The following is a 25,306-nucleotide window of genomic DNA, read 5'->3' on the forward strand; positions in this document are numbered from 1 at the left end:
GAGGACAGTCCTGACATCCTCACCTTGCATCTGTGATGGCAGCGCACATATCCTCAGTGCTCAGGCTCATGTCATGGAGACACAGTGGAGGTCCTAATAGTCGCTAGATTCCAGGAGGATGATGATGACATGCAGTGAGGACACTCCATAGATCTTCACATTGCCTCTTTGAATGGCTGATTCCTACCTCGTTGAGGGCAGCTCACTTGTGCTCTGTGATCAGGGTCATATCACGGAGAGGCAGCCGTGAAGTATTAAATGCACCTGATCCTCTGTCAGGCTTCAGCACCTGACCCCTTCAGGAGCACAGCGTCACCGGTCACAGGTGCTGAAGAGATGGATGACCAGCCCCACCTCAAAGGTGCTGAGGGCACACAGAGAGAATGATGGAACTATGACGTCTGCCAATGACCTTCTGGCAGCAATAACAAGCACAATTGACGTCCAAGCAACACTGAGCAGTGCTCCTGCATAGTTTGGGCAAATACTCACTGGAGTTTAGAAGAATGAAAAGTGATCTTATTGAAGCATATAAGATTCTGAGGAGGTAGACAGGGTAGATCCTGGGAGGATGTTTAATCGTGGGGGCATGTAGAACTAGGAGGAACAGTTTAAAAATAAGGGGTCTCCTTTTAAGATGGAGATGAAGAGGAAGTTCTTCTCCTCTCAGAGTATCGTTAGTCTTTGGGACGCTGTTGCATGAAGCAGTGGAGGCCGGGTCATCGAATATATTCAAGGCTGGGCTAGGCAGATTTTTGATTGACAAAGGGAATCAAGGGTCATGGGGGACAGGCAAGAAAGTGAAATTAAGGTCATGATCAGATCAGCCATGATCTTATTGAATGGCAGAGCAGGTTCATCCAGGACACACACAAGTATGCTATCATGGAACTGTTGAACCACTGTGATGAATTCCTCAGAGCAGCCAGATTTCTCCATTACCTTCCAAAGACCCTCATAGCTGATTGTGTCAAAGGCCTTGATCAGGTCAACAAATGTGGTGTAGAGGTCCATGTTCTATTCTTGGCATTTCTCCTGGAGCTGTGTAATTGCTGCCATGCCCAATACAGAGATGTCATATTATGAACTTCCAGTCAATACTTTTTAAAAACTGGACACAGCCAAGCTATTAAAATGGCTGCTGCAAATCATGTGACCTTTGACATTTGAGCTACAGACAGTACCCAGTCTCAGGCACCATCTGGAGAATTCACGCATCTTTTTGTTTAAGGATGGACCGACACAGAAAGACTATAGCATTTCCAGACTGCCTGCCTCCTTGCTTCATGCTAGGCAAAAGGGAATGTCGAAACTCCAATGTGACAGATGAAAGTGAATGGACACTATCAACCTTCCATTGTACTCAGATAGTTTTCCCCATCCAAACTAGACTGGGTGAATCCCAAAGGTGTTAAACTACAACATAGGTTGTTAAATCAACACAAACAACACCCCCTTATTTGGAGGAGACTTTGAACGTGTGAAAAGTCACATAGTAAAACAGCCATGTTATCTTGGACTGCTTAAAGGAACAACTGTTTACTGTTATAGAGCCACCGAAGCCATCAAAACCGTCAGTTCAAACAGCCTGTGAATCAGACTTGGAAACAAGCTACATGATATCAGGCAGGCAAAATATGTAACCTGATCTAGTTAAAGTTCATCTGAGAACCAACCTCCTAGAAATTCGACTACAAGAAACCTCACAACCTGCTGTTAACTCTTCGTTTTACAAGACCATCACTTCAACGTTAAAGCATCAACTTCATTCAAGAAACCAGGAAATCAGAGACTGAGATAAGTATAATATGTAAAAGTGCATTACCTTATCTGTATAAAACAGATCTATAGAAAACACATACATTCTGTCCGTGACACTGAAAACATCACATCAATGGTTCCTTGACTTTTTCTGAAACTGCACTGACTCTCTAGCAGCAAAGTCTGATTGAGATGTTGCACTAAATGGTTCAGAGAGGTTCTGGCAAAGATTTTTCTGGTGATAGAGAGGAATGATATTCCTCTATAATTGTCAAAAGACTGGCGAGTTCCTTTCTGCTTGTACAGGTGGACAATGGAGACATCTTTGTATTCTTGTGGGATGGCTCCTTGTTCCCACATAGACTAAAAAAGTTCAGTGAGCTTCTTGGTCAGGCATTCTAATTCTGGACTGCTGTAGAACCCTGAAAGCCTCTTTGAACACTATATCCACAACCATGATGGCAGCAGTTTGACATGGCAACAGGCCTGCCCCTCACCTGAGCTTCTACTCCAGCACTCAGATGTTGGTGGTACCTGCTTGTGCTGCATTGAAAGCTGAGACATTGGCTATCGGATGCTGCATCATGGTTGGGTCCATTTGCACTTACATGCTAGCAAGGATGGACTTCAAGTTCTGTACAAATCTATGTACAAGGTTGATGACGGATTCCTCCACTCTCCATTAGAGTTACACCAGGCTCTCAGAGTTCCCAATTTACCAAATACATTTATGTTTGCATGCCCATCAGCTTTTTCCAGCGTACTGCCCCACCAAAGTGCTCCTTTGAGTCCTCTGCAGAAGAATTCATGTGTGACCTCAGCCTCTGGTGAGCTGTCACCTGCACTACCCTTTTCAAATACCCTGACTACAGGCCACTCGTGGCTCACCCCGTGCAGTTCCAGCCTTGATACTAAATTACACACAGCCTCTGTAATTGAGCTGGTGGCTGTGAGTGTCAGATCAAGTGACGGTATTTCATCATCATCACTCTCTTCATCCTCTTGCACTCACATCACACTCCTGCGCCTCTGCCTGGCCAGGTTGCAGTTTTTGGGTGTTTGAAAGGAGAACCATAAGAACATAAGAAATAGGAGTAGGAGCAGGCTCCATACAGCACAAGGGTAGGGTTGTATTGAGGAGGGTAGAGGCAGAAGTGTGGCAAGCAATAAGTGCATGCTTAGACCATCTGCAGCCTGTATATCAGAAGAGACTGTGAGATGAGAGGGAAGTGTTATGTGAGAAGGAGAATTAGGTGGGAACTTTCACCCCACTGACTACAGCCCCAGTCCTGGCTGCTCTAATGACAGCAAGCACCCTTTCCTCCATTAGGCTGTGGATATGCAGCTGTTCCTGTTCCCCGCTGGTTGCTGCTACTGCCTACGGTTGTGCACCACTTTGTCCTGCGTGAGAGAGGGAACTCTGTGTCAGTGAACATCAAGCAATGTGTTTGGATGATGTGCCTGTCATGGCTGAATAGGAGTCAATGTGTGCAAGCTGTGAGACGTGGGTATGAGGCTTGCAGCAGTGCTAAGTGTGTGACAGTGAGGTGAAGCTATGAATGTGAGGTATGAGATGTGATTGATAAGAGAGGAGTGATGGGAGTGTGGTGTATTTGAAGGTGTATTCACTGATCTTGATCACTCATGTGAGTTAATGAAACTTCCTGTGACCCTACATTCAGGTTCTTGGGGCTGCACTGCTGGCATGATCTTCCCGGCTATCTGCTCCCACTAAGTTCTCACAATTTGTCTGAAGGGTTTCCTGCCCCCTGCCCCCAACCTTGGATACAGGACCTCTTCTTTGGTCCCGCTCCTGCATGAAGACCTTCAGTATTGTGTCAGAGAACCTTGCAGACTGCTCTTCGCTTCATTGTGTCATTCCTGTGGCTTTCCTTGGTCAAACTGACTTCTCGAATGAATTCCAACATCTACTCTAGCTAAAATGCATCTCCCCTTTACATAGTGCAGGCTAGCTTGAACTCATGCTGGCCTCTTTGCCCGAATTCCATGTTTGAATCCCTCCAATCAGGTTTCCACCCCTGCCAAAGTACTGAAACTAATCTTATCAAAATCAAAACTGATAGTCTATGTGGCTGTGACAAAAGTAAACTTTCTCTCCTCGTCCTTCTTGACTTGTCCACAACCTTTGACACAGTTGCCTACACCATCCCCCTCCAACGCCAGCTTCACTGTCACCCAGCTGGGTGGGACTGCTCTCACCTGGTTCCATTATTAGCTATCTAATTGTCGGCAAAGAATCACCTGCAAGAGTGTCTCTTCCTGCTCCATATTGTAACCTCTAGTATCCCCCAAGGATCTCCCTTTGGCTCCCTCCTTCTCATCTATATGCTGTCCCTCGGTGACATGATCCAAAACGCAGCATCAGTTTTCAGATGTACGCTGATGACACTCAGCTCTATCTCACCACCAGCTCTTTCAACTCCACTGTCTCTAAATTATCAGATCACTGAAATCAGGGCAAAAGTATCCTCCAATTAAATATTGGGAATACTGAAGCTGTTGTCTTCAGTCCCTGCTACAAAAAACTGATCCCTAACCACTGATTCCATGCCTCTCCCTGGCAACTGTCTGAGACTGAACCAGTCTGATCACAACTTTGATGTCATATTTGAGCCCAAGGTAAGCTTCCAACCACATATCCATGCCATCACTAAAACCGCCTCTTTCCACCTATATAACATTGACTGCCCACCCCTGCTTTAGGCTTTCCTCTGCTAAAGCTCCCATCCATGCCTTTGATACCCCCAGACTTTACTATTCCAACACACTCTTGGCTGGCTTATCATGTTCTACCCTCTGTACACTTAAAGGCATTCAAAGCTCTTCTGCCCCTGTTCTCACTTGCACCAAGTTCAATTACCCATCACCCTTGTGCTCAGTGATTTACAGAGAGTTCTAGTTAAGCAATTCCTCAATGTTAAAATTCTCATCATTGTTTCCAAATCATTCCATGGCTTTGGTACTTCCTATCTCTGGAATCTCCTCCAGCCCCACAGCCCTCCAATATCTGCATTCCTCTAATTCTGACCTCTTTCTTATCCCAATTTTAATCTTACCACCATTGGTGGTCATGGCTCCAGCTGCTAAAGCCCTAAACTCTGCTATTCCCTCCCTAAACCTCTCCATATCTTGTTCCTTCCTTTAAGACACTCCTTAAAACCCTCTGGCTAAGCTTTTGGTCATCAGCCTTAAGATATTCTTATGTGGCTTGGTGTCTAATTTTATGTTGTAACGCTCCTTGGGATGTTTTATAAAGTTAAAGGTGCTATATAAATGCAAGTTGTTGGTATTGTAGCATCTTACAATTTTATGCACCCTGCTCATACATGCAGCTTCTCAACAGCATGGCTGCTTGATGCTGGCTGCATATTGCAATCATTTAAATGAGTAGGCAGCACAAAGTTTGAGGGCTGCCTGCGTCAGATGCAACAAGCCTTGGTTAATCATGCACTGGAACACAGCTGAAGCTCTCTTTGAGTGAAGCAAGCCTTCCCTGAAGATCCAGCCAGCAGTGCAGCCCTGCCACTGGAAGAGGTCAGCAAAGCAGCACAGGGAAGATCACTGGAATGAAGCACTTGTTGGCATGGCAGAAGGAAAATCCTGGGTGATGACTCTTTGTATATTCTCCTCCAGGCTACTCGAGCAAGGCAGGAGGTCCTCTTAGAGACAAAGGGAGAAAACCACCTCACATAACCAAGCAAGCCTAGACAGAGGTCACAGAGGAGGTCAGCAGCCTAAGGGATCTTCCGGAGAGCTTGGCTGCAGAGTCGCAAGTGCGAGAATAACCTTCCTTATTTTGTCAAGGTGAATACCACACCTCAGTTCCCTTAATAGTTAACACATGGGTAATTGTGAGATTCTGGGGAGAGAGAGCCCCACCTAATCATTGGCAATTGGGTCAAACTGCTTCATCTCCTATGAAAGGAATAGATGCAGCTCGGTCAAAAGGTATGAGTCTGCCAGGGACATCCCTTGCAAGGTCACTCCAGAGTGCCTAATGCCAGAAGCTTAAGCGTTGTGCCAGTTATTGTGGAACAACTAACATTCTTCTTCCTTGTTCCTATAGGAAAAGAGGGCCCATAATGCAGAAGAAAGACCAGCAGTGGGGTCACATTTCTCATTATCCTAACATCCATGGAGGAGGAGGCTCTTGACCTGGCAGGAGGGAGCCTCAGGCAAGTATGAGGGATAGTATTCTGTGTCCTCCACTTTACGTGCATCGATCTGAACACCATCTGATTCTGGAGGCCTGTATTTGGAAGGGAAAAACTCTTTGATCTTTCTGTTCTCTCCCAAACATCAACCATATGAACAGAGAGCTGATGTCTCTCAGGGACAGTCATCCACCTCTGAGGGGACTTCAGAGGGTGTAGGACCACACCATTCCCCCTACAGCCTCCACCACCACAGATACTCTGCACTTGGATTCAGGGTCACAACCTAGTGAGAGCACCAAACACACGTCTCATTAGCTGATGGAGGTTGTGACACTCAGACAAGTGTGGGAGGCCAGGCTCATGCTGAGCCTTAGGCTGATGATGCGCCCCTGGAGTCATAGGAAGGTCGCAGATGCTACAAGTTCAGAGTGAGGTGCATGAAGATTTGGCAGAGCTTCAAAAGGGTATGTGCACCTTGGCTCGGACAGTGGGGGAGTCCATCCAGGCCATGAGCGCTGCCATCTCCCTCTTTTGTGTGCATGACCTCCTCCATTGAGAGATTGTAGAGCCACATCTAGCAGACCAGTTAGTGGATGCTGGAGATGTGTGCAGACCTGCAAGGGTCCATGAGTCTCCATTAGATCCTTGTCCACCTCAGGTTAGCAGGGAGGTAAAAGTGTTTCTTCTGAGGGAGGAGGAGTGACTGCCTTCCACAGCTGGGGGGCACCTCCCAGGGCTCAGTGAGGACAGTGGCTCCGCAGCCCCTCTGTCAGTGGCACCAGTATCTCCAGTTGCCATACCTACAGACTTGTTCAGGAGCCCCTCAGCATGCCAGGGCTCGTCAGGCCTTTGGCAGCCAGATAACACATGCTAAGGTCACCACAGCAGCCTGTTTCCGCTGCAGCTGGCAGCAAAGTGCAAGCACCATGTAGGAGCACTCGTAAAAGAATTTAGAAAACAAATGAAATGTATTTGGGCTTCATGGGTGAATAGGTAGATAAGGTGTTACTGCATTGAGTGTGCCAGTAATAAAGGTGTTATTTGTTTTCTCAACATTTCCATCTATTGTTAGATGCCCTCTGGAAGTGCAGGATTACCGTGGCTCACCTCAAGAGCTGTTTGGAAGGGACCATGATGTATGTAGTTGTCTCTTGCACTGTCCAGAAGTACTTCGTGGCATTGGGCATGGGAGCCTGGTCTTGTAATTGAGGTAAACGGCAACAGTGGAGGGTGAAGATGGATGTTTATTTGACTGAACAGATGATGTGGGAGGGGTCATCTGAATTGTGTATGTATGAGCACCTCCTATGCCTAACTTGCGCCTATGTTATTGCACCCACCATGTGGCCCCTCTTTTTTCAGGATGCTGTGGCTGGTCATTATCTTTCTCATCACCGTCATCATCCTCCTCATCTGAGAATGCCTCACGTTCCACTATATCTTCACTGACCAAAGCTCCCCCCTCTACAGTGTCAGGTTGTGCAAAAGGCAGCAGACCACCAGGATCCAGGAGATTCTAGTTTAGGCATATTGAAGTGCCGCACCCAGACTGATCCAGGAACTGAATCTCATCTTTACGGTCTGCTCATTGTGGCTCAGGTCACCACCTTGCAATGGCTTGCATTGAGTGGCTCCTCTGCCTCTGTTCTAGGGTTCCTCACTGGAGTTAGTAATCTATCTCATTAGTGGGTAGCGATTATCACCAAGAATCCATCCTTGAAGGCACGTGGGTGAGTGAAAAGCTTGGCACCTGGGAGTGCTTGAGCATGTAGGCATTGTGGCTGCTTCTAGTGTGATATGCACACACCTGCAGGATCCATTGGCAGTGGTCACAGACCAGTTGCACTGTAAGAATTTGGGTGGTGTAAGAAAATATTGAAAGGCCAATCAACCCAATTCACCAGTGATCTATTTTAACTTGTTCAGGTCCAAATAAGACTTTTAATCCACAAGGTAGAACAAGGCACTCAGATGGCATATTCAAAAGAAGTTCATTCAAAAGAAGAATACTTATCGATACAGTTAAAATATAGAGTTAAATCCGAATGGATGAGAGGTTCATATGGGTAAGCCCTCTTAACCCATTATAGAGAGAGCATGTCTGAAATTATGATCAATTGAAACCCTCCTTTCTGAACAAGACACAATTTCATTTGTAAGTAACTCAATTATTTCAGAAAGTAAAAGATATACTTAATAAATCAGAAAACAAACTTTTACGACTTCCAATGGTTGATCAAGCTTCAAAAGCATAACCTTCTTGGTACCTCTTTGACAATAATCTTGATACTTCAGATATTTTCCAGAATATGATCATGCCTAGGATCCTTATTTTGTCCCTTTTAGTGGATATCATGCCATATCAGGTCAGGCTACCTGCTTTAGCTCATTGACTGGTTCCAGCTGTTGTTGGGATAACTCAATTGGTCTTTAATTACATCCTTCAATGATACAATTTTGATTAATGTTATTAATTTTGATCAGATTGTGAACAATGAGCCTTATTTTTGAGCCAGGACTGGGCAGACCATGATATTCTATGGATAATAAAAAGTCAATATTACTTTATCTGAAACAGTTTCTGCTAACTTGACATCCTCTAGAAACATCTAAACGTTTACAGCCTAAATTTGAAATAAAGAATCCAGCCTTTCCTATTTATTTATCGATGATTTCAATTTACTACCTTGATTAAGGTACATTCCTTAAAGAGATCACTGTTTCATGACTGACCCTAAATACAAAATCAATACAATGGCTCATAATAAAAAAGTACAGGATGTGAAATGGCTGCAGGAAGCCACATGTTAGATTTAAAATGGCTTCCTTGACCTTGTTAGCTTATTCAGTGAATATAAAATGAAACTAGTCTGAAAATGGTCAAGTCTTACTAAAAATCGCTATCCAAACCCATTCACTGCACTTTAATGGAATGGAATCCCTTCCTGTTAATGAAGGGGGCCTTGACAGCCGCATGTGTACAGTCTATACCACCTTGCACCTTGGGGAATCCAGCAATGACTCTGAATTCCCTTGTTCTCTCAAACTGATTGCCCAGATTAGTGCAAAATGGATGTACTGGCTGGCCTTCCCAAAGAGGGCATCGGTCACCACCTTGATGCAATGCTGTGCTGTCAATTCCGAGATGCCACACATATCTAGTGGCTCCTGGAATTAACCAGAGGCTCAGAAATGATGTGTCATGGTGACTTTCACCAGCACTGACATCCAGTGATCACCAACACCTATAGGGCTCAACTCATCTGTCATCATGGCACAAAGTTCTGTGACTGCCTCTCAGGAGAGACACAGTCTTCAGTTACACTGCTGCTCAGACATCTGGAGGTAACTCATTCTGTCTGTACACTCTTGCGATAGGGTACCATCTGCTTTGCACTGGAACCTGCTTGCGGTTTCCTCTGCAGCCTTTGCCGCTTCCCCATCTCGAGGCTACCCTTACAGGTGGCCAAAAGTTTGCTGCTGTCCAGATCCCTCCCTCCTAGGTTCTCCTTCTCACTGGAGGACCAGTCTTCAGTGTGCACGATTCCCATGGCAGGTGGGAACTGCCAGTCTGAAGGGGCTGTCTCCCAGATGCTTCCTCTACCCACCCCACCTCCTCTCAGCCCCCTTTCAAGAGCTAGTAGTTGGATGGCACTAAGGAGGTTCAACCCCAAAGCCCTGGCACCTGAATTCCCTCTCCTCACTGCAAAATACTCTGGTCGTGCAGCCACAGTCGACGGCTGCTGAATTCAGCACTGACCTGAGCTGTCGCCTTATTGCCGGAGTGACTTACCTGTCAGGACACTGACGTCCCATGGCCCCCATGCACTTTTTACAATATTGGAATGGGCCTGTAAAATACCAATCACTAGCAATTTTGATTGCCTTAAGAACCTTCTTCACAGAACCACGCCCTGTTCCCATTAGACATGCCATTCACCCCTTGGGCAGAATCATCCCAGATTCCAGATATCCCAGATAAAGTGTGGTAGTGGGCGAGAATAAAGACATTTTACCCGCCAGCCGCAATGGCGGGTTTTCGTGCCATATCGTCTCATTCCCAGCACCTTATTAATGTTGCATTCCCGGGAAACATGCCGGATTGCTGGCGGGGCAGCCTCTGATTCGCCCGCACCATTGTCACCTCAGGTCTTCAGTAACCTGGGCACCATATTTAAAGGGTGCTGCTGCACAGAGCTAAAACTCTCTAAGGCATTGGAAGCTGCAGTAAAGTCATGGCTGCCAAAGGAAGGAAATATTCTGCCCCCAAATTTAGTGACACACCCCTCAGGCGCCTTCTGGACACAGTCGTGAAGTCCGCTACCCCCGCACTGGGTGAAGATCAGACAAGCAAGGTCACCAATCCAGCATGGGAGGCAGTGGCAGTGGTGGTCAGCGCCAACACCCTGCAAAAGAGAACAGCCACCCAGTGCCAAAACAGGATGAAAGTTCTCCTCCGTTTCGCCAAGGTAAGTCACTCTTCTCATCACTCTCAACTCACACACTCACAAACCCATCACACATCCACAGGGATCTCACTCACTGCCAGTTCAAGGGATATCACCATTCACTCTCTCACATACACCTTCATCTATCCTTATGTCCTCATGAAGATCATGTCCTCATCCCATCCATGGCACCACTCACCACCCACACAACCAGGCATCATTCTCATCTAGCCTGGCAAGCATCCTGCTTACACTCTCTCCATCTGTTTTCATGCAGGACAAGCTGGCACACAACAAAAGGGAGAGGCCACAGACTGGTGGAGGAATGCCTGACATCAAGGTCCTCATAGACTTTGAAAATAGAATCATCCAGCTGTCTGGCGACCATCTGGACCGTTCCTGTGCTGACAGTGAGGTTGGTGCTGCTGAACCTAGTGAGGATCCAGCAGCACAACATCCATTAGACAACCATGATGTGAGTGAGTACCCCTGTTCCACAGTCCCCTGCCATGCACCAATTATTTCTCCTTGCTTTCGCAGGCACATCAGGGAAGCAGCCGAGGAGGTCCATGAGCCAGGTCTTCGACCCAAGTCTCGAAGACACCTGAGAATAAGAATCTGATGACACCCTAATTGAAGACCCATCACAGCACTCACCCACCCCCTCCACCAGCCGCAAAGACACACCCCTCGGTGGCACCTAGTTCTAGAGTAGCCTCAGGATCACAATCTGGTGAGCACATCGCACTGTCTAATCCACGGTAACCTCGGAATCACTGTCTAGTGAACACATCGCACTGTCTGGTCCACAGCAGGCAGCGTGGCAGGGACTTCCCAGGTCTCCGGCACTTGGAGGACCCCTGGAAGCCAGAAATCTGTTGAGTCCGAGTCAGATGAGGAGCCTCTGGACTTTGTCATACTTCAGTTGCTGGAGCTGCAAAGGCAAGCTAGGGAATATCAAGAAGGGATGTCCGCTATGCTCCTCAGGATGCAAGGCATGATGGAGGAGTCCATCGCCTTCAGCCTGAAGTGATAGTGCCGGCATGACAAAGCACCTATGTCAACACTTGTAGGATGGTGGATCCATGGAGACCTTGGTTGAGGGCATCAATCCCGCACAGCTGCATGGGCTGAACTCCATTGCTGATGCTATAGTTGGCCTCCAACAGTGTCAAAGTGAGAGGAGTGCGGGGCAGCTTGATCTCACTCCAGCTTCCCCTTCTCCTTAGGGAGTCAGTCAGGGGCCCTCGGGCACTCACAGGGAGGAGGATCAGCAGGTGCACACCCTGGACCATCCACCCAGGTGACTCCGGCCCATCCGAAACTCTTCTTCCTGTGACCCCAGCAGCTCCAGCTATGCAGGCCGAAGAGAGTGCCACTGCCACATAGCAGGACCCCAAAAGCAGGCCAGGGTCCTCCAAGACTTGGTCCTCCAGAGGACGCTTGCTAAGGTCATCACAGACAGGGTGTAACATTCAACAGGCTGCCCCCACCTCCGCTGTGGATGTTGGGGAAGCACCAAGACGTAGCAGCAGGGTTAGGAAGGTTAAGAAGAAGTAGTTGCACAGCTGGGCATGGGTGTTAATCACTTGTACTTAATGTTCACTAATGTAAATAATCTCGTAAGAATGTCTCCTTGCCTATGGTTCCTTGTTATAATGAACAGTGTCCGTGTTACTGAGATGCAAAACTTTGGTTCCTGCACAAGATGAAGGCAGGTGTCTCAGTCCAGGGTCTCTTTCCTGCACAGTGTGTAACATTCAGACCAACGTGATGATCTGGTTTCACATTCACTGCACATCCACTTGAATTGGGTGGCTGTTCTTGAGTCTTGCCAGCATGGGAATCTAGTCTTGTTTTAACTGTCTCCCATTTGCACTTCAGATGCATCTTGGAGATCCAGCTTGCATTTGAGCTAATTGAGAATTGCACAACTGGGCTAAGAATTTAATACTGCATTTTCCTTATATTGAAAAGATATTTAAGGTTTGGTGGAAGTTTGACTGCCATTGAATTTGCTTAAGCCTGTGGGGTAGTTATTCTCAGCATCACCAGGTGGCGCCTGCACAGTTTATTGGAAATTAAATATGGCGTCCGTGACAACCGGAGGGTCACGTGACACAACAACACCTCTCCTCTCCTCTCCCCTCCCTGCCCCCCCCCCCCCAGCCTTCCCCGAGAGAAATCGGGGTCGCTCTGACGCAAAATGATTGATAAGATGCCTGGCCATTGAGAGAGTAAAACCAAGTGATGCCATTCCAAAGAGAATCCCGGTTCAATAGGAAGGCTAATCAGATATGATGGGGCAGGCCTTCCGGTGCGGGTGTTTAATCGGCTGAGGATGCTGGCGAGTAGGTGGCGCGGGGCGGTAACGGGGTAAGAGTCCGGTCGTTTCTGAGGACATTGCCGCCGTTTGGGCGGATATTTTACTTGTTCGAGTTTTGAACGGCTGTTGAAAGCTCCGCCGATTGTTGGTGATTTGTCCGTTACGGGAGCGGAAATTGGCGGCGGCGATCCTGAGAAAGCGATGGGGAGGTTGTTTGACTGACAACAATCTGAGCCAATCCTCTGCTCATTGTTGACGTCCGGGTTCCCTTGGCCAATCGGGGTGCGTCGAAGGCGGGGCTTTGCAGTGCGCTTGCGCCCTGGAGCCGGCAGGTGTAGAGCTGCACACATCTCACTATATGTGAGGGGCCTTAAACTGGCATTGCTGCACCCGTTTCATCCTCTCTCTCATCTTCATCCGAGGACCTTGGATCTGTGGAAGCTCTCGCCTCGCTTGAAATCCCCAGGGCTTTAAAACCTGAGCCTGACAGCAACTTGCATTTAATTAACGCCTTTCATGTTGCTTAAAAACTTGCCAAGGCCCTTTCTATAATCGGGCAAAACCTGACTGAGCTCCTTAGTTGTATTAGGACAGGTCACGAGAAGCTTGGTCCAAGAGGTAGGTTTTAAGGTGATGGAACTGCTCACCTATGTTTCCTCAATATTTAAATGCTCAATTTCCATCGTGACTAATGTGATTTTTGAGAAGCTATGTTGTTGTAAAGTTATCTGTACCTGTACTTCAGACTTAGTCACAGAAACCTGCTTGAGGCTGGGTGTTGCTCCTATATGTGAATATGCTGTGTGAAAGGAGAATTCCCTTTACTAGTGAGTGATTCCTCAAAGTATTTTTATTCTTATTTGGTCTAAACTGTGAAGTTTACTTCTTGCCTTCTTTCATTTCAGATCTTTTTTTCTACTCTTCCCAACATAGGTTTAAGGAGTGGCAAACGGGATGGGCAGCCTAAATGATTTTATGTTGTAAATATGCTTTCAAATTTTACATGGGTCAGATTGTTGTCTGTAATGCATACCTCCAGTGTGGATGTAATTTGGAATTTATAACCTAGGACTGAGTCACAGAGCAGTACAGCACAGGAGTCCATCAATTGACTATGTTAACTCTCATCTAAACTGAAAATAGGATGAATAGTTTGCAATGTGCTTAGGCTAATGCTCAAGTTTTTCTAAGTATTGGTTGGCTCTTTCACAATTGCTAAAAGTTATTGTCACTTATCAATCACTAATATTACTATTAGTGGCATATGCTGGTCTAAAAACAATTTGTTATGGTTGTTGTGTATGCAGAATATATAATCACTAAAGTACCTTTAAACCTGCCAAAGGATGTGTGATTAAAACGTTGGCCAAAGAGTTGGGAATTAAGGATGGCCTTAGGGGGAGTGGAGCGATTTGGGGAGTAAATTGTAGAGTTTGGGACCTAGACAGCTGAAGACACAGCTGCCACTAGTGAGATGAAGTCAAGGAAAGTGAGGACTTTTACTTGTATAGAGCCTTTCATGACCTCAGGATGTTTCAAAGTGTGTACTGCAATGAAGTTTTGAAGTGTAATCACTATTGTGAAGAAATGTGACAGCCATTTTGCACAAGGTTGCACAAACAGCAGTGAGATACTGATCAGAACCTGATTTACTGATGTTGATTGAGGGATAGATATTGGCCACGATACCAGGAAACTCCCCAGTGACTTCTTGAGTAGTCCTATCAAGTTCTCTTTGACTACCTGAGAAGAAAGATAGTTTACCATCTTTTACGAAAGCCTGCATTGCACTGAAATGTCACCTGAATTGTGTTGTCTAATCTCTGGAGTCAGGCAAGAGAGTTCCCATTGTGTCAAGGCTGACATCCGTAGTGGATAATAAATGATTTTTTTGACGCTTTTTCTCTTGTATTCTAGAGTGAGTATATGCGCAGTCAATCCTTTGCTATAAGCTCATTCTCAAATGTTAAATTTTCAAATTCTAACTTTACAGAAAGGAATTCTCTTTAGTTAGGAGAGAAGGGGTTGTGGAAAAGAAGAAACTCTACTGTGCATGTTATCAGAACAACAAATACAGTTTTTAGCTGCTACACTGCAACTAGATTTAAATGAACTAGACAGAACATAGTATACTTTCTATGTAAGTTGTATACTTTCTATGTTCTATGTAAGAACATAGTATACTTTCTAGTAACTAACTTGAATCTTGAAGTAAAGTTCTGTAAGAAATTAAAGATGCTTTTACACTTGCTACTTTCGTAGTTTAGACTGTGGGAGAATGATGTCCAGGTGGCAGCTCACCAAGTTTGCATTTTTGAAAGCAACTACCACATCCAGCCAGCAGAATTACAGGAGCAACAAGTGTCAAAGTGTCTGCAATTTAAAGTTTTTTGACTCTGTTCAAGATTGCGTGATTGTTCCAGAATATTATGCTGGTGTCGTCTCATTTATGCAACAGAAAACTAAGAATTACAAAGTCTTATTTCAAGTGGAATGAAACATGTGCCAATGATTAGATTGGACTTAGGGGAATTATTTGTAACCTTCAGCAACTGAGCACGGAGAATTGTTGTTGCTGGCACTATTCAAAGATTTGTGTTGTAATACTCCCGTAGTACAATTGTGAACTGTAGCTTCTGATTAGAAATAGTTTGACTTTGTCACAAAACTTTATCACTAAAGTAAAATCACTAAAACTGATGTAACAAAATGTTACAGATCTCTTCTGTGAGTGCAATATTAAAGTTCAAATGGATAGTTACCTGCTTATTTCATCGAGTCTGCACCGACACATGAGAATCACCTAATCCTATTTACCAGCACTTGGCCCATAGCCTTGAATGTTATGACGTGCCAAGTGCTCATCTAGGTACTTTTTTTAAAGGATGTAAGGCAACCCGCCTTCACCACCCTCCCAGGCAGCGCATTCCAGACCCTCACCACCCTCTGGGTAAAAAAGTTTTTTCTCACATTCCCCCTCACCTTGAACTTATGTCCCCTTGTCACTGACCCTTCAACTAAGGGGAACAGCTGCTCCCTATCCAGCCTGTCCATGCCCCTCATAATCTTGTACACCTCGATCAGGTCGCCCCCCTGAGTCTTCTCTGCTCCAACGAAAACAATCCAAGTCTATCCAACCTCTCTTCATAACTTAAATGTTTCATCCCAGGCAACATCCTGGTGAATCTCCTCTGCATCCCCTCCAGTGCAATCACATCCTTCCTGTAATGTGGTGACCAGAACTGCACACAGTGCTCCAGCTGTGGCCTCACCAAGGTTCTATAGAACTCCAACATGACCGCCCTAATTTTTGTAATCAATGCCTCGATTGATAAAGGCAAGTGTTCCATATGCCTTTTTCACTGCCCCACTAACATGCCCCTTCACCTTCAGAGATCTATGGACACACACACCAAATTCCCTTTGTTCCTCAGAACTTCCTACTGTCATGCCGTTCATTGAATACTTCCTTGTCAAATTACTCCTTCCGAAGTGTGTCACCTCACACTTTTTAGGGTTAAATTCCATCTGCCACTTACCTGCCCATTTGACCATCCCGTCTATATCTTCCTGTAGCCCAAGACACTCAACCTCACTTAACCACCCGGCCAATCTTTGTGCCATCCACAAACTTAGTAATCCTACCCCCCACTTAATCATCTATGTTGTTTATATAAATGATGAATAATAGGGGACCCAGCACAGATCCCTGTGGTACACCACTGGACACTGGCTTCCAGTCACTAAAGCAGCCTTCTGTCATCACCCTCTGTCTCCTACAACTAAGCCAATTTTGAACCCACCTTATCAAATTACCCTGTATCCCATGTGCATTTGCCTTCTTTATAAGTCTCCCATGTGGGACCTTGTCAAAGGCTTGCTGAAATCCATATAAACGACATCAACTGCACTACCCACATCTACACACCTGGTCACCTCCTCAAAAAATTCAATCAAATTTGTTAGGCATGACCTCCCTCTGACAAAGCCATACTGACTATCCGTGATCAAACCTTGCCTCTCCAAGTGGAGATAGATCCTCTCCTTCAGAATTTTCTCCAATAGTTTCCCTACCATTGACGTGAAACTCATAGGTCTGTAGTTCCCTGGCTTATCTCTACAACCCTTTTTAAATAGCGGAACCACATTAGCTGTTCTCCAGTCCCCTGGAACCTCCCCTGTGGCCAGAGAGGAATTAAAAATTTGGGTCAGAGCCCCTGCGATCTCCTCCCTTGCCTACCTCAGCAGTCTGGGACACAAATTATCTGGACCTGGAGATTTGTCCACTTCTAACCTTGCCAACACCTCCAATACCTTGTCACTCCCTATATCAATTTGCTCAAGAACCTCGCCGTCTCTCTCCCCGAGTTCCATACTTTCATCCTCATTCTCTTGGGTGAAGCCAGATGTGTAGTAGTTGTTCAACACCCTACCGATGTCCTCTGGCTCCACCCATAGATTACCCCCTTGGTCCCTAATGGGCCGTACTCTTTCCCTGGCTATCCTCTTCCCATTGATATTCTTATAGAATATCTTGGGATTTTCCCTACTTTTACCAGCCAGAGCTTTCTCATATCCTCCATTATCTGATGGACTAGAAGCTTTCGTCACCACCTTATCCAGCTAACTTCACTTTAGCCTTTCTACGGCTGCTTCCAGCTCCCTACTAAATCCTGTGAATTAGTTCTACTTTTGTTGACATAAAGCCTGTCTTGTGTGCTTTTAGTTGCAAAACTGCAGTGAGCCTCTAATAGCTTCATTTAGCAATGGAAGCTAAATAACCTCTGCTTTCCTGTGGTTTAAATTTAATGGCAAAACCATGGGAAAATAAATTGTTTTAGAAACCTTAGATTTTTACTTAGAAGGGATTCCTCAGTAGGCCTATTGGTGAAATGCCCTTTGAGCAGTAGTGTTCTTAAAATACAGTTTATTTTTGGATATGGCAACAGTACGGTATTGATTTCTCATGACTTCAAATTATTGGAATGTTTTGGAGAGTTTTGCAGCCTGCTTCTCCCCTTTAGTCTGCCTTTAAACAACTGCTTAATTTTGCTTGCCTGGAGGTATATTGGATTATACAGGATCTGTTGACCTTTCACAATATAACGTAGCAACGTTTACCAATGGTGAACATTATCTAACCATATAAATAATTGAGGTATATGAATATTGTAACACAACCTGAGATCAGATTTCAGCTCCTAGTTTGCTCCCAGGTGTTTTTGTTTGTTCTTGTTTTTTTTTTAATTTGGACACACTTGGTATGGGGTGTTACTGACTCGCTTTTGAAAATATATATTGTATAATCGGTCCTATAGTGCTGAGTTTGCTGCGTCATGTACTGTAGATACCTGTGCCATTGCTGGGGGGAGGGCTGTATGTCTTGTTGCAACAATGCTCACACTCCAGTTACTATGTATTAAGTTGAATATGCACATATTCCAGGTTGGTTTGTAAATGGTACTCGTTTTGGTTCCCTAATCAATTACAATGCACTGTACATTTTAATCAATTCCAGGTATAATTGTGCAAAATTGTCTAAACCTTCCTGTGGCTGTGAGCTGAAAAAAGTGATCATCCTGTGTTTTGTACTCAAGGCCGGTTCAGTTGCTCTTCTGTGCAAAAATAGTTTTGAACTTAAAACATATAGCATATAGGAGTTTAAGTAAGGCGCTATTCCAATTTTAATTATCCTCTTGCTAAGATAATTGTCTAGCATTACTAAAACCTGTGCTATTCTCTAGCTGCATGCCAGTTTTACAACCTGCTTCCAGATTATGCATATTTGTCCTAGTTCCTTTTATACCAGGAATATTTGCCAGATAATTGCGGCTGATACTGGGAAATGTATTGCTACTTCTCACAATCTGATTCCAACTAGTACACGCATGCTACAGTGGTAGGGTGACAGTCTGTTAAGCTGCTGATTCACATCATTTACAATGAAACTAACAGTAGTCCAGTGTTTTGGAATTAACTGCTATTTAGCAAAGGCAAAATGACCCTGCATCATGGGATTGGAACAACATGATGCTGGCTTTTTGGAGAAAGTAACAGTTGATTGTAAGAGAAAACAATTAGTGCAAATTGCTATCCTGGTATTTTTTTCCTCTAAAGAAGGTATTGACTATTGTTGAGTTCCATTTCCAAAGGTGCTGGCAATTCTATCCATGAGACTATTCTTGATGTGAGTTTAGACAAATGTTCATAAAGTAGGAGAACATCCAATCATAAGGGACATCACAGGAAGCCCAATCCGGTCCTTTCTAAATGATACATTTTCAACAGGAATCGTAGGGCAACATTTAGGAATAGGAATCCTGGCTAACCTTTTTGTTCCTTCTTCACAATTCCTGAGAAATTGAGGCCAATTGTTCCACTTGCACTTTCCCTTTTTTAATTCTTTCATGGGATGTGGATGTTGCTGGTTAGGCCAGAATTTGTTGCCCATCTCTAACTGCCCTTGAGAAGGTGGTGGTGAGCTGCCTTCTTGAACTGCTGCAGTCTGTCAGGTGCAGTTAGGGAGGGTGTTCCAGGATTTTGATCCAATGACAGTGAAGGAATAGCGATTATAGTTAGAACATAAGAAATAGCCACAGGAGTAGGCTATTTGACCCCTCAAATCTTCTCTATTCATGGCTGCTGTGATCGTGGCCTTAACTCCACTTCCCAGCATGTGCTCCCCCATAACCCTTGACTCCCTTGTCAATCAAAAATCTCTCTAATTCAGTCTTGAATATGTTCAATCTCCCATCCTCCAATGCCCGCTGGGGAAGAGAATTCCACAGACTAATGGCCCTCTGAGAGAAGAAATTTCTCCTCTCCATCTTAAATAGGAGACCCCTTTATTTTTAAACTAGTTCTAGATTCCCCCGTAAGAGGGAACAGCCTCTCAGCATCTGTCTTGTCAGAATCATTTATGTTCCAATAAAGTCACCTCTCATTGTTCTAAATTCCAATGAACATAGGCACAACCTGCGCAACCTTGCTCCATAAAACAAACACCTTGTCCCAGAATCAACTTAGCGAGCCTTCTCTGAACTGATTCCAATGCAAGCATATCCCTTGTTAAGTAAGGTAACCAATAACATAGACGGTACTCTAGGTGTGGTCTCACCAATTCCCTGTACATTTGCAACAAGACTTCCCTACATTTATACTCCATCCCTTTGCAATAAAGGCCAACATTCTGTTTACCTTCCTAATTACTTGCTCTACCTGCATGCTGACTTTTTGTGATCCCCCTGTAACGAAGCATTCTGAAATCTCTCAAATAATACTGTTTTCTAATTCTTCCTACCATAGTGTACAACTTCACATTAATACTCTATTTGCCAATTGTTTGCCCACTCACTTAACCTAATCTATATGCCTTTGCATATTCTTAGGTAGGAAGGTCGGGAAGCAAATTGAGGAAGGTACTATTTTTGTATCATCAGCAAATTTGGCCACAATAGTCAGTCCACTTCATCAAAGTCATTATAGATTGTAAATAGTTGAGGCCCCAGGACTAATCCCAGTAGCACCCCACTAGTTACAGCTCTTGCCATCCTGAAAGTGACCCGTTTATCCAGATTCTGCTTCCAGTTAGTTAGCCAGTCCTCTATCCATGCTAATATATCACCTCCAGCACTATACGCTCTTAACTTGTGCAGTAACTTTTAAGTGGCACCTTATCAAACACCTTTTGGAAATCCAAATACATATCATCTATTGGCTCCCCTTTATCCACCCTGCTTGTTGCATCCTCAACTCTAATAAATTTGTCAAACATGATTTCCCTTTCATAAAATCATGTTGACTCTGCCTTATTATGATTTTCTAAATATCCTCCTACCTTTTTAATAATTAATTCTAGTGCTTTTCCAATGACCAACATTAGGCTAACTGGCCTATAATTTCCTACTTTCTGTCTCCTACCTTGATAGAGGTGTTACGTTTAGGGGTTTCCAATCCACTGGGACCTTTCCGAAATTTTGGAAGGTTACAAACTTTGCATCCAATCTCTCTGCAGCCACTTCTTTTGAGGCCCTAGGATGCAGGCCATCAAGTCCAGGGTACCTATCAGCTTTAAGTTCCATTAATTTTTCCAACTACTACTTCCTCTAATGAGAATGATTGTTTTAAGTTCCTCCCTTTTGCCTCTTGATTTTCTAAATCTTAGTGCTTTTTGTGTCTTCTGTGAAGATAGATGCAAAGTACACTTTCAAAGTCTCTGCAATTTCCTCGTTTCCCATTATTAATACCCCATTCTCATCCCCTAAGGGACCAGTGCTCACTACAGCTACTCTTTTCCTTTTCTACATACTTGTAAAAGCTTTTACTGTCTATTTTTGTATTTCTTGCTAGTCTTCTCTGATACCCCAGTTTCTCCCTTTTTTCTCATTCTTTGGCTTCTAAAATTTTCCCAATCTTCTGGCCCACCAAGAATCTTCAAGGCATTGTTCGCCTTTTCTTTCAATTTAATGCCACCCTTATCTTCCTTAAGTAGTCATAGATGGTGCATCCTTTTTGGTAGAGACTTTCTTCCTTAATGGAATATATCTTTGAGGTTTATTAAGTACCACCTTAAATAGCTGCCACTGCTCTGCCATCTTCCCTTTTAACCTATTTACCCAGTCCACTTTAGCCAACTCTGTCTTCATACCCTTGTAATTGCCTTTATTTAAGTTTAAGATACTATTTATGGACCCATGTTTCTCACACTCAAACTGAATGTGAAACTCTTATGTTATGATCATTCTTGCCTAGATGATCCTTTACTATAAGGCCTTTAATTAATCCTGTCTTATTACACATTATCAGGTCCAAAATAGCCTGTTGCCTGATAGGTTACAGAACTTATTGTTCCAAGAAACTGTCTTGAAGATATGCTGTGAGCTCGTCCTCCATTCTACCTTTGCCATTCTGATTCAACCAATCTATATGAAGCTTAAAATCACCCATGATTAATGGAGTACTTTTTTCTTGCAAGTCTCCCATTATTTCTTTCTGTATGCTCTGTCCTATAGTGTAGCTTTGCTAAAGTAAACTTCAATAAACTACTCCCACAAATGACTTCCTAACTTAACTATTTCTCATTTCCACTCAAACTGATTCTTTATCTTGATCTTCTGAACCAAGATCATTTCTCACTATTGTACTGATCTCATCCTTCATGAACAGAGCTACCCCACCTCCTTTTCCTTTATTCCTGTACTTCCAAAATATCTAATGCCTTGGTTACCATGCACCCATGCGGTTCCAAGTCAGGATGGTATGTAGCTTGGAGGGGAACTTGCAGGTGGTGGTGTTCCCATGTGTTAGCTGCTCTTGTTCTTGAGGTGGTAGAGGTCATGGTTTTGGAAAGTGCTGTAGAAGGAGGTTTGACGAGTTGCTGCAATTCACCTAGTATAAGATACACACTGCTGCCATTGTGCATTTGTGGTGAAGGGAGTGAATGTTAAAATGCTGACTAAGGTGCCGACCAAGTGGGCTGCTTAGATTATGTTGAGCTCCTTGAGTATTTTTGGAGTCACACACATCCAAGCAAGTGGAGAGCATTCCACCACACTCCTGACTTGTGCCTTATGGATGGACAAACTTTGGGGAGAGGGGTGGTGAGTTACTCACCACAGAATTCCCAGCCTCTGACTGGCACTTGTAGCCACATTATTTATATGGCTGTTCCATGTCACATTTTGGCTAATGGTAACCACGAGGATTTTGATGCTGGGGTGTGGAAGGGGGAATTCAGTGATGGTAATGCCATTGAATGAATGTCAAGAGGAAATGTTTTGATTCTCTCTTGGAGATGGCCATTGCCCACCACTTTTGTGGCGTCACTGTAACTTTCCACTTATCAGCCCAAGGCTGAATGTTGCCCAGATCTTGCTGCATGTGGACTTGGACTGCTTCAGTATCTGAGGAGTCGCAAATGGTACTGAACATTGTGCAATCATCAGCGAACATCCTCACATCTCAGCTTATGATGAAGGGAAGGTCATTGAAGCAGCTGGAAATGGTTGGGCCTAGGACACTACCCTGAGGAGCTCCAGCAATGTCCTCAGACTGGGCTGATTGACTGCCCACAATCATCTTCCTTTGTACTAGGTATGACTCGAATCAGTGACGTGTTCTCCTTCTGATTCCTATTGACGTCAATTTTGCTGGGGCTCCTTGGTGCCACACTCGGTCAAATATTGCCTTGACATCAAGATCAGTCACTCACCCCTCATCCTCTGGAATTCAGCTCTTTGTCCATGTTCGAACCAAGGCTGTAATGAAGTCAGGAGCTGAGTGGACCTAGTGGAACCCAAATTGAGCATTAGTGGGAAGGCTATTGCTTTGTCAGTGCCGCTTGATAGCACTGTTGACGGCACCTTCCATCATTTTGTTGATTGAGAGTATACTGATGGGGTGGTAATTGGCTGGGTTGGATTTGTCTGTCTTTTGGACATGACGTACCTGGGCAATTTAACACTTTGGTAGATGCCAGTGTTGTAGCTATGCTTTTAAGTTCTTTTCATAGGATGTGGGCATTGCTGGCAAGACCAGCATTTGTTGCCCATCCCTAATTCCCCTTGAACAGAGTGGTTTACCAGGCTATTTCAGAGGGCAGTTTAGAATCAACCACATTGCTGTGGATTGGGAGCCACATGTAGGCCAGACCAGGTAAAGATGGCAGATTTCCTTCCCTAAAGGACATCAGCGAACCAGATGAGTTTTTACTTTCAGATCCAAATTTTATTCTATTAAGCCATTAAATTTATTAAAAAATTGAATTTAAATTCCACCAGTTACCATTCAAACCTGTGTCCCTAGAGCATTAGCTTAGACCTCTGGATTGTTAGTGTGGTATAACATTACCACTATGTCACCCAATGCCACCATCTCCCCACGAGCTGGAGCAACTTGGCAAAGGGCGTGGCTAGTTCTGGAGCACGTGTTCAGTACTATTGCTGGCATGTAGTTAAAACCCATAGCCTTTTGCAGTGTCAAGTACCTTCAGTTTCTTGATATGTGGAGTGAATTGACTGAAGACTAGCATCTGTGATGCTGGAGACCTCTGGAGCAGGCGAGATGGATAATTCCCTTGGCATGTCTGGCTGAAGGTGGTTGCAGATGCTTTAGGCTTCTCTTTTGCACTGATATGCTGGGCTCCCCAATTGTTAAGGATGGGGCTAGTTGTGGACCCCACTCTTTTTAGTTGTTTAATTGTCCACCACCACCTGCAACTGGATGTGGCAGGACTGCAGGTCTTTGATCTAATCCGTTGGTTGTGGGATCGTTTAGCCCTGTCTGTAACATGCAAAGAGTTCTGTCTTGTAGCTTTCAGGTTGACACCTCATTTTCTGGTATGCCTGGTGCTGCTCCTGACATGCTTTCCTGCACTCTTCATTGAACCAGAATTGATCCCTTGGCTTGATGGTAATGGTAGAGTCAGGGATGTGCCAGGCCATAACATTACAGATTGTGGTTGAATGCAATTCTGCTGATTGCCCATAGCACCTCATGGATGCCCAGTTTTGAGTTGCTTGATCTGTTTGAAATCTATCCCATTTAGCATGGTAGTGCCACGCAACACAATGGACTGTATCTTCAGCGTAAAGATGGGCCCTCATCTCCACAAGGTCTGTGTGGTGGTCACTCCTACCAATACTGTTGTGAACAGATGCATCTGTGACAGGTAGATTGGTGAGGGTGGGGTCAAATATGTTTTTCCCTTCTTGGTTTCCTCACTATCTGCTACAGGTCCAGTTAAGCAGATATACCCCTCAGGACTTGGTCAGTAGTGGTGTTACTGAGCCACTCTTGATGATGAACATTGAAGCCCCCCACCCAGTGTATATTCTGCCCTTGCCCTCAGTGCTTCTTCCAAGTGCTGTTCAACATAGAGTACTGATTCAGCGACTGAGGGTTGTGGTGACAGGTGATAATCAGTAGGAGCTTTCCTTGCTCATGTTTGACCTCCATACCATGAGACTTCATGGGGTCCAGAGTCCATGTTGAAGACTCCCAGGGCAGCTTCTCCAACCCCTGCTCCCACAAACTGTGCCCCTACTGAGTCTGTCCTGTCGGTGGGAGAGGACACGCCCAGGGACAGTGATGTGGTGTCTTACATTGGCTGTAACATAGGATTGGTATGATTTGGTGGTGATTATGATGGGCTGTTGCTTGACTATTCTGTGAGACAGCCCTCCCAGTTTTGGTATAAGCCCCTAGATGTCAGTAAGGAAGACTTTGCAGTGTTGACGGGGCTGGGTGTGCTGCTGTTTCAGGTGCCTATGTTGAAGCTGGGTGTTCCATCTGGTTCTATTGATTTTCGATTTTTGTAGTAGCTTGGTAAAATTGAGCAGCCTGCTAGGCCATTTCAGAGGGCAGTTAAGAGTAAGCCACATTGCTGTGGGTTTGATTGGCAGAGGTGCCTGTTTCAGCTAAACAAAATAAGTGACAGCCATTCAGGGCAATGCCTCAACCAATTAGTCAAGCTACCTGGTTTAAATTACAAACAATGCTTGGCAGTTAACTGTCAGTCACCATCAACTAGTGTGGTCTCCATGGCACGCCTCTACCAATCAGTCCACTTGCCAACCAATCAGCATTTTCTTCTC

The 25,306-nt window shown here is 44.7% G+C and overlaps 1 protein-coding gene across 4 annotated transcripts in view; it reads left to right on the forward strand.

The window, feature by feature from the left end:
- The first annotated feature begins 12,629 nt into the window (after window positions 1-12,629).
- aktip (akt interacting protein) overlaps window positions 12,630-25,306 on the forward strand; it is a 38,360-nt gene continuing 25,683 nt past the window's right edge. The window contains exon 1 of one of the 4 annotated variants that reach the window (XM_078544284.1): window positions 12,630-12,763. The gene's annotated coding sequence lies outside the window, so the exon portion shown is untranslated. The other 3 variants (XM_078544286.1, XM_078544285.1, XM_078544282.1) reach the window with 3 other exon arrangements.

The sequence above is a fragment of the Cetorhinus maximus genome, chromosome 6, assembly GCF_964194155.1.
Source record: "Cetorhinus maximus chromosome 6, sCetMax3.hap1.1, whole genome shotgun sequence".
In the NCBI taxonomy this organism is placed as follows: Eukaryota; Metazoa; Chordata; class Chondrichthyes; order Lamniformes; family Cetorhinidae; genus Cetorhinus; species Cetorhinus maximus.